The sequence below is a fragment of the Triticum aestivum genome, chromosome 1B, assembly GCF_018294505.1.
Source record: "Triticum aestivum cultivar Chinese Spring chromosome 1B, IWGSC CS RefSeq v2.1, whole genome shotgun sequence".
In the NCBI taxonomy this organism is placed as follows: Eukaryota; Viridiplantae; Streptophyta; class Magnoliopsida; order Poales; family Poaceae; genus Triticum; species Triticum aestivum.
In genome coordinates, this window is record NC_057795.1 from 425,640,863 (window position 1) to 425,651,407 (window position 10,545).

Genomic DNA, 10,545 nt, shown 5'->3' on the forward strand with positions numbered 1-10,545 from the left:
AATGAGGGATCATCTTATTTACTACCTTCGTTCTAAGCAAATAAGATGCATAAACATGATAAACATCACATGCAATCAAAAAGTGACATGATATGGCCAATATCATTTTGCTCCTTTTGATCTCCATCTTCGGGGCTCCACGATCATCATCGTCACCGGCATGACACCATGATCTCCATCAGCATGATCTCCATCATCGTGTCTTCATGAAGTTGTCTTGCCAACTATTACTTCTACTAATATGGCTACGGGTTAGCAATAAAGTAAAGTAATTACATGGCGTTGTTCAATGACATGCAGATCATACAATAAATTAAGACAACTCCTATGGCTCTTGCCGGTTGTCATACTCATCGACATGCAAGTCGTGATTCCTATTACAAGAACATGATCAATCTCATACATCACATATCATTCATCACATTCTTTTTGGCCATATCACATCACATAGCATACCCTGCAAAAACAAGTTAGACGTCCTCTAATTGTTGTTTGCATGTTTTACGTGGCTGCTATGGGTTTCTAGAAAGAACGTTTCTTACCTTCGCAAAAACCACAACGTGATATGTCAATTGCTATTTACCCTTCATAAGGACCCTTTTCATCGAATCCGATCCGACTAAAGTGTGAGAGACTGGCACCCGCTAGCCACCTTATGCAACAAGTGCATGTCAGTCGGTGGAACCTGTCTCACGTAAGTGTACATGTAAGGTCGGTCCGGGCCGCTTCATCCCACAATACCGCCGAAACAAGATTGGACTAGTAACAGTAAGCATATTGAACAAAATCAACACCCACAACTACTTTGTGTTCTACTCGTGCAAAGAATCTATGCAATAGACCTAGCTCATGATGACACTGTTGGGGAACGTAGCAAAAATTCAAAATTTTCCTACGAGTCACCAAGATCTATCTATGGAGAAACTAGCAACGAGAGAGAGGGGAGTGCATCTACATACCCTTGTAGATCGCTAAGCATAAGCGTTCAAGAGAACGGGGTTGAAGGAGTCGTACTCGTCATGATCCAAATCACCGGAGATCCTAGTGTCGAATGGGCGGCACCTTCGCGTTCAACACACGTGCAGCCCGGTGACGTCTCCCATGCCTTGATCCAGCAAGGAGAGAGGGAGAGGTTGAGGAAGACTCCATCCAGCAGCAGCACAACGGCGTGGTGGTGGTGGAGGAGCGTGGCTATCCTGCAGGGCTTCGCCAAGCACCGCGAGATATGTGGAGAAAGAGAGGTAGGGCTGCGCCAACAGGAGAAGAACTTCGTGTGTTGGGCTTCTCCTTTGCCTCCACTATATATAGGGGGGAGGGGGGATGCGCCCCCACCTAGGGTTCCACCCTAGGGGTGGCGGCCAGCCCAAGATCCCATCTGAGGGGCAGCCAAGGGGGGGAGAGGGGAAACTTGCCCCCCAAGTTAGGTGGGTGCGCCCCCCTCCCCAAACCCTAGGCGCCTTAGGACCTTGTGGGGGGGCGCACCAGCCCACCTTGGGCTGGTCCCCTCCCACACTTGGCCCATGCAGCCCTCCGGGGATGGTCACCCCACTTGGTGGACCCCCGGGACCCTCCCGGTGGTCCCGGTACGTTACCGATAAAACCCGAAACTTTTCCGGTGACCAAAACAGGACTTCCCATATATAAATCTTTACCTCCGGACCATTCCGGAACTCCTCATGATGTCCGGGATCTCATCCTGGACTCCGAACAACATTCGGTAACCACATACAAACTTCCTCTATAACCCTAGCGTCATCGAACCTTAAGTGTGTAGACCCTACGGGTTCGGGAACCATGCAGACATGACCGAGACGTTCTCCAGTCAATAACCAACAGCGGGATCTGGATACCCATGTTGGCTCCCACATGTTCCACAATGATCTCATCGGATGAACCACGATGTCGAGGATTCGATCAACCCCGTATACAATTCCCTTTGTCTAGCGGTATTGTACTTGCCCGAGATTCGATCGTCGGTATGCCGATACCTTGTTCAATCTCGTTACCAGCAAATCTCTTTACTCGTTCCGTAACACATCATCCCGTGATCAACCCCTTGTTCACATTGTGCACATTATGATGATGTCCTACCGAGTGGGCCCAGAGATACCTCTCCATTACACGGAGTGACAAATCCCAGTCTTGATTCGTGCCAACCCAACAGACACTTTCGGAGATACCCGTAGTGCACCTTTATAGCCACCCAGTTACGTTGTGATGTTTGGTGCACCCAAAGAATTCCTACGGTATCCGGGAGTTGCACAATCTCATGGTCTAAGGAAATGATACTTGACATTAGAAAAGCTTTAGCATACGAACTACGATCTTTGTGCTAGGCTTAGGATTGGGTCTTGTCCATCACATCATTCTCCTAATGATGTGATCCCGTTATCAACGAGATCCAATGTCCATGGTCAAGAAACCGTAACCATCTATTGATCAATGAGCTAGTCAACTAGAGGCTTACTAGGGACCTGGTGTTGTCTATGTACCTACACATGTATCTGAGTTTCCTATCAATACAATTATAGCATGGATAATAAACGATTATCATGAACAAGGAAATATAATAATAATAACTAATTTATTATTGCCTCTAGGGCATATTTCCAACACTCCTCCCACCACAAGCTTGTGAGGTACAGAGATGAGGGGAAGGCGAGGAAAGGGGAGGACCTTAACCCGAGACAGGATCCTTTTGATACAGAGTTGGTGATGATATCTGGTGGCGGGAGGTCCCATTGCTCCGTAGCCATTGGTGATGGACTGATATGTTGTCCTAGGACTCTCCCGCAGATCAAGAAGCGCCAGAGTAGCTCTGCTCCTGAGCTAACGCCTCGTGCATGGCCCGTGGAGCTCGTCATGGCGGTTAGTTATACAGACTCTCTCACCTTTCCTCCATTACATTGTGTGTGCGTCCGTCGATAATTACAATGCTAACGAGGAGTGGTGTGTTGCAGGCATTGGTTGAGAAAGAGAGATTGAACACCCAGGCGCTTTTGGAGAAGGCAAAAAGGGAGGCGTCAGAGAGGGAGAGGGAGATGGAGAAGAGGACGTCTAATCTGTTGGAGGAGGAGAGGAACCGGAACAAGGCGTCTCACCGGGCCCTATATGAGCTCCTCGTGGTACGTTTCTCGTGCATATTAGCCAAATCATGCACGTAACGTTCACATTACTAACTAATAGGACTGACTCGTGAGAACCAAATGTGCAGACCATGTGCGAGAAAAACGGTCAGACCCCTTTGCCGATGCCCCAGATTGCTCCGGCGACCACGATGAGTTTGATTTGAATGGTCGCTAGTTACTAGTATTCACATTTCAGTTGCATCATGCTAACGAGACATTATTGGAAATGATCTTTGGTGCAGCATGCCTCCCGACAAGCATCTTCTTCTTCTTCTTCTTCTTCTTATTTTCCTCCTCTTACTTGTTTTTATTCATAAATGGCATAATAACCTTGCTAACCTCATAAATGTCATATACTTTAGCTTGTTGTCCTCTGAAATGACACAATAAGCTTAGTTAGGTCAAAAATGGTATAATTAGCTAGGTTAGCTCAAAAATGACCAAGTTTGCCTAGGTTAGCTCCAATATGATCCATTTAACCTACATTAGCTCCAAAATGATCCATTTAACCTACTGTCGGTGTCAAAACCGGCGGATCTCGGGTAGGGGTCCCGAACTGTGCATCTAAGGCTAATGGTAATAGGAGGCGGGGGACACGATGTTTACCCAGGTTCGGGCCCTCTCTATGGAGGTAATACCCTACTTCCTGCTTGATTGATCTTGATGAATATGAGTATTACAAGAGTCAATCTACCACGAGGTCGTAATGGCTAAACCCTAGAAGTCTAGCCTATGAGATTATGATTGTTGTGACTCTAACCCTAGAAGTCTAAACCCTCCGGTTTATATAGACACTGGGAGGGGCTAGGGTTGTACAAAGTCGGTTACAGAGAAAGGAATCTACATATCCGAATCACCAAGCTTGCCTTCCCCGCTAAGGAGAGTCCCATCCGGACACAGGACAAAGTCTTCTATCTTGTACCTTCATAGCCCAACAGTCCGGCCAATGTATATAGTCCAGCTGTCCGAGGACCCTTAGTCCAGGACTCCCTCAGTAGCCCACGAACCAGGCTTCAATGACGATGAGTCCGGTGCGCAAATTTTCTTTGGCATTGCAAGGCGGGTTCCTTCTCCGAATACTCCAACATAGTCTTCCGAACACAGGAAACGTGTCCGGCTCTGCAAAACAAGTACCACACACAACCGTAGAGAGTATAATATTTCATGAGTATAATCCGCTGACAACATTTTGTAGCGTAACATCACGTCACTGCCCGGTCTTTATTCGAACCATTTTTTAGCCTGTTGCTCCGTATTTTGAGGTGTGGTTTCACTGGCATGTCTTGTCGAAGCAGAGATCGTGTCCCCTTATCACGAGATTCCCATCAATACGGGCATGGGTAACCCAACCGTGCCATTTGCACGACGCTTGGGGAATAGGCGGATTTTAAGGCGAGGGGGGAGGCGTATGACTTTTATTGTCTTTATAAGGGGATAAGGATCCATCCTCGTTCACCCACGCCTTCTCCTTCCTCTGCCCATCCACTCTCGAGCTCCAGCGCCCAAGCTCTAGCTTTCTCCGCCCAAAAAAGCACTCCAACCATGTCTGGATCCAGAGCTGGAGGCAAGTGGATGGCCTCCTCCGTCAAGAAGGAGGACATCAAGAAGCTCCGGGAGGCCGGGTACCTGGCCAAGGACATCGCTCATCGACTTCCAGCCAAGGGACAAATCATCCCCACCCCAGAGCCCCAGGAGAGGGTGGTGTTTCTCACCCATTTCGTCCGCGGGCTAGGATTCCCCCTCCACCCGTTCGTCTGCGGATTGATGTTTTACTACGGGCTAGACTTCCATGACTTGGCTCCCAACTCCATCCTCAACATCTCGGCATTTATTGTCATGTGCGAGGGCTTCCTCCGCAGCCCACCTCACTTCAGCCTATGGCTGAATACTTTCAATGTGAAGCCAAAGGTGGTGAGTGGCCAACAAGCGGAGTGTGGAGGCGCCATGGTGGGAAAAATGCCCAACGTCATCTGGCCCGAAGGCTCCTTTGTGGAGACCATGAAGAGGTGGCAATCGGGGTGGTTGTATATCACCGAGCCGCGAGGCACAAACTGGGCGTCGGCCCCCGAATTCCGATCCGGAGTGCCAATGCAGCTCACCTCCTGGCAAGAGAAGGGCCTGGCATGGGGCTCTTTGGACGAGCTGACGGGGCTCCAGACGTGTGTCAAGAACATGATAAGCAAGAAAATCAAGCTTGTCAATGTGATCGAGGTTATGCTCTTCTGCCGGATCCTACCATACCAGCGCCGGACATGCGATTTGTGGGAGTTCGATCCAACCAAGCACCAGACGATGTTGGAGCTCTTCGGCACGATGCACAAAGACATCTGGAAGGTGCTCTGCAAGGCCGACAAGGTACCACCGCCCACTACCGAGGATCATGGGCTCAGCTCAAAACGTCGGGCTAATCCGGTAAGTTCTTTTGTGTTTTCAAGGCAAATCCTTTACTGGCTTATCTCAGGGAGGAATCTAAGCCTCCCTTTCAATTTTTCAGGCCTGGGTAGAGATAGCGGAGAAGATTAACTATCCGGCTCCGCTGCCCGAAGATGAAGAGACGCCTCTGATGAAGATGCTGTTTCCGGCACCTTATGAGGTGCCGGATAAGAAGGCCAAGAAGAAGGCCCCGGGGACCAGAGGTGGTCTCTGTCGCAAGGGTACTTCAGACGTGACGTTCGAAGACGTCGAGATGCACTCCTCCATCAAAGATGACGAGGAGGAGGAGGAGGAGGAGGAAGAAGTCCATTCCCCCCTACCGGGGGAGAAATAAGAGGAAGGTCTCCACCCATGGGGAAGTCGAGGTGTCCAAGAAGGGGAAAACTTCCCTTTCGGACAACTCCGCAGTGGCCACCAATAGCGGCGGGGAGTGGGAACCTAGGGTCAAGCCCCTAACCAACTCGTAAGTGTCCGGACACAGTAATATATCCGACATTTTTACTTTATTGTTTTTAACATGCTGGATCATGCATTCGCAGCCCGGCCCAGTCCAACATTGCGTTGTCCTCCTCTTTGGAGGAATCGTTGAGCGCGTCGGCGATGAACAGCGAATCCCTCCCGACGGCCTCTTCCTCCAAGGCCGCGGGAAACACCAAGGTGTTGTCTCGAAGGATCCCCGGCCAGGAAGAGGATCAGGAGGCCGTCCCGGTGGTGCCGGAGGGTAAAACCCCGGTTACCGAACACATGGGGGGACAGACCCCTGTGGATATCAATGATGGGGATCGCATCCAATTTGGCCCCCAGCCGAACATAGCTCCGGAGACCCAAGTGGCTCTGGATTCAGGCAGACCACCTCTTTCAAACGAGGGGGCGAGCCAACTCCGTCGGTGACCTCTGTCCATCCAGAGGCACAGGATAGATTACTGGAAGCGCTACAAGGCGCTTCCGTTGTGGAAGAACACCGTACTCTAATGAGTGCGGTAATTGAGAAGGTTCAGTCCACCAAAAGCGGATTGACTGAGGCTTGTACTAGCCTTCTAACAGGCTTTGACGTAAGTACTATAATTGTAAAAGAATATCATAGTGTAGACAGTTGTGACGCCCCCGATTCAATCGTACACTAATCATGCACGCAAATGTGTACGATCAAGATCAGGGACTCACGGGAAGATATCACAACACAACTCTAAAACATAAATAAGTCATACAAGCATCATAATACAAGCCAGGGGCCTCGACGGCTCGAATACAAGTGCTCGATCATAGACGAGTCAGTGGAAGCAACAATATCTGAGTATAGGCATAAGTTAAACAAGTTTGCCTTAAGAAGGCTAGCACAAACTGGGATACAGATTGAAAGAGGCGCAGGCCTCCTTCCTGGGATCCTCCTAACTACTCCTGGTTGTCGTCAGTGGGCTGCACGTAGTAGTAGGCACCTCCGGTGTAGTAGGAGTCGTCGTCGACGGTGGCATCTGGCTCCTGGACTCCAGCATCTGGTTGCGACAACCAGAAAGAAAGGAAAGGGGGAAAAGGGGGGGAGAAAGCAACCGTGAGTACTCATCCAAAGTACTCGCAAGCAAGGAACTACACTACATATGCATGGGTATATGTGTAAGGAGGCCATATCAGTGGACTGAACTGTAGAATGCCAGAATAAGAGGGGGATAGCTAGTCCTATCGAAGACTACGCTTCTGGCAGCCTCCGTCTTGCAGCATGTAGAAGAGAGTAGATTGAAGTCCTCCAAGTAGCATCGCATAGCATAATCCTACCCGGCGATCCTCTCCTCGTCGCCCTGTTAGAGAGCGATCACCGGGTTGTATCTGGCACTTGGAAGGGTGTGTTTTATTAAGTATCCGGTTCTAGTTGTCATAAGGTCAAGGTACAACTCCAAGTCGTCCTGTTACCAAAGATCATGGCTATTCAAATAGATTAACTTCCCTGCAGGGGTGCACCACATAACCCAACACGCTCGATCCCATTTGGCAGGACACAATTTTCTGGGTCATGCCCGCCCGCGGAAGATCTACACGTCGCAGCCCCACCTAGGCCAACAGAGAGGTCAGCACGCCGGTCTAAACCTAAGCGCACAGGGGTCTGGGCCCATCGCCCTTAGCACACCTACACGTTGCGTACGCGGCCAGAATCAGAACTAGCCCCCTTAATACAAGAGCAGGCTTACGTTCCAATCCGGCGCGCGCCGCTCAGTCGCTGACGTCACGAAGGCTTCGGCTGATACCACAACGTCGAGTGCCCATAACTTTCCCACGTAGTTGGTTAGTGCGTATAGACCAAATGGCCAGACTCAGATCAAATACCAAGAACTCGTTAAGCATGTTACTTTTCAGTATCCGTGGACGCCGAACAGAGCCAGGCCCACCTCTCTCCTAGGCGGTCTCAACCTACCCTGTCGCTCCGCCACAAGTAACAGTCGGGGGCCGTTGGGAATCCAGGCCCACCTCTACCGGGATGGAGCCACCTGCCCCTTCAGCCCCCATCTCCAAACAGTATCACAAGTAATGTAACAGTATAAAGTATATAGTATATGCCCGAGATCACCTCCCGAAGTGATCACGGCCCAGTAGTATAGCATGGTAGACGGACAAGAGTGTAGGGCCACTAATGAAGTACTAGCATCCTATACTAAGCATGTAGGATTGCAGGTAAAGGTATCAACAGTAGTAGCAAGGACAGGCTATGCATCAGGATAGGAATAACGAAAAGCAGTAACATGCTACACTACTCTAATGCAAGCAGTATAGAGAAGAATAGGCGATATCTGGTGATCAAGGGGGGGCTTGCCTGGTTGCTCAGACAAGAAGGAGGGGTCGTCGGTGACGTAGTCGACCACAGGGGCATCAGCATCATCACGGGGTCTACCGGAGGGAAGAGGGGGAAGAAACAGTAAATACATAGCAAGCGAGTGCATAACAGGACAACAAGCAGAGCTAGACGTGTTCTAACACGGTATGAGGTGATACCGGCGAAGGGGGGAAACATTCGGGAAAATATCCCCGGTGTTTCGCGTTTTTGGGCAGAGGAGTCGGAGGGGAAAGTTGCATGTTCTATAGGTTAGGGATATGTGGCGGACGAACGGGCTGCATATCTGGATTTGTCTCGTCGTTCTGAGCAACTTTCATGTACAAAGTTTTTCCATACGAGCTATGGTTTATTTTATATTAATTTTAAAAGATTTAAATCAATTTTAGGATTTATTTATATTCCCAATTAAAATCAGTAAATACTTTTGTCACATAGTGTAGTGACAGCCACAGTGTATTATAGGTGGGGTCAGGTCAAAGTCAATAGTGAAGGAAATATGCCCTAGAGGCAATAATAAAGTTATTATTTATTTCCTTATATCATGATAAATGTTTATTAATCATGCTAGAATTGTATTAACCGGAAACATAATACATGTGTGAATACATAGACAAACATAGTGTCACTAGTATGCCTCTACTTGACTAGCTCGTTTATCAAAGATGGTTATGTTTCCTAGCCATGGACAAAAGAGTTGTCATTAGATTGATGGGATCACATCATTAGGAGAATGATGTGATTGACATGACCCATTTCGTTAGCCTAGCACTTGATCATTTAGTATGCTGCTATTGCTTTCTTCATGACTTATACATGTTCCTGTAACTATGAGAAATATGCAACTCTCGTTTAACGGAGGAACACTTTGGGTACTACCAAACGTCACAACGTAACTGGGTGATTATAAAGGAGTACTACAGGTGTCTCCAAAGGTATATGTTGAGATGGCGTATTTCGAGATTAGGTTTTGTCACTCCGATTGTCGGAGAGGTATCTCTGGGCCCTCTCGGTAATGCACATCATTATAAGCCTTGCAAGCAAAGTGACCAAATGATTTGGTTACGGGATGATGCATTACGGAACGAGTAAAGAGACTTACCGGTAACGAGATTGAACTAGGTATTGGATACCGACGATCAAATCTCGGGCAAGTAACATACCGATGACAAAGGGAACAACGTATGTTGTTATGCGGTTTGACCGATAAAGATCTTCGTAGAATATGTAGGAACCAGTATGGGCATCCAGGTCCCGCTATTGGTTATTGACCGAGAATGGTTCTAGGTCTTGTCTACATAGTTCTCGATCCCGTAGGGTCCGCACGCTTAACGTTACGATGACAGTTTTATTATGAGTTTATAAGTTTTGATGTACCGAAGTTTGTTCGGAGTCCCGGATGTGATCACGGACATGACGAGGAGTCTCGAAATGGTCGAGACATAAAGATTGATATATTGGACGACTATATTCAGACACCGGAAGTGTTCCGGGTGATTTCGGAGAAAACCGGAGTGCCGGAGGGTTACCAGAACCCCCCCCCCCCCAGAGAGTTAATGGGCCACATGGGCCTTGGTGGGAAGAGAGGGCGACCAGGAAGGGCCGCGCGCCCCCTCTCCCTCTGGTCCGAATTGGACTAGGAGGGGGGGCAGCGCCCCCCTCTTTCCTTCCCCTCCTCTCCCCCTTCCTTCCCCTCCTAGTAGGAGTAGGAAAGGAGGAGTCCTACTCCTACTAGGAGGAGGACTCCTCCTCCTGGCGCGCCCAACAAGGGCCGGCCGGCCTCCCCCCTCCCTCCTTTATATACGGGGGCAGGGGACACCCCATAGACACACAAGTTGATCTACCGATCGTTCCTTAGCCGTGTACGGTGCCCTCCTCCACCATATTCCACCTCGATCATATCGTCGCGGAGTTTAGGCGAAGCCCTGCGCCGGTAGAGCATCATCATCATCACCACGCCGTCATGCTAATGGAACTCATCTCCGAAGCTTTGCTAGATCAGAGCCCGGGGATCGTGATCGATCTGAACGTGTGCTGAACTCGGAGGTGCTGTACGTTCGGTACTTGGATCGGTCGGAACGTGAAGACGTACGACTACATCAACCGCGTTGTCATAACGCTTCCGCCTACGGTCTACGAGGGTACGTGGACAACACTCTCTCTCGT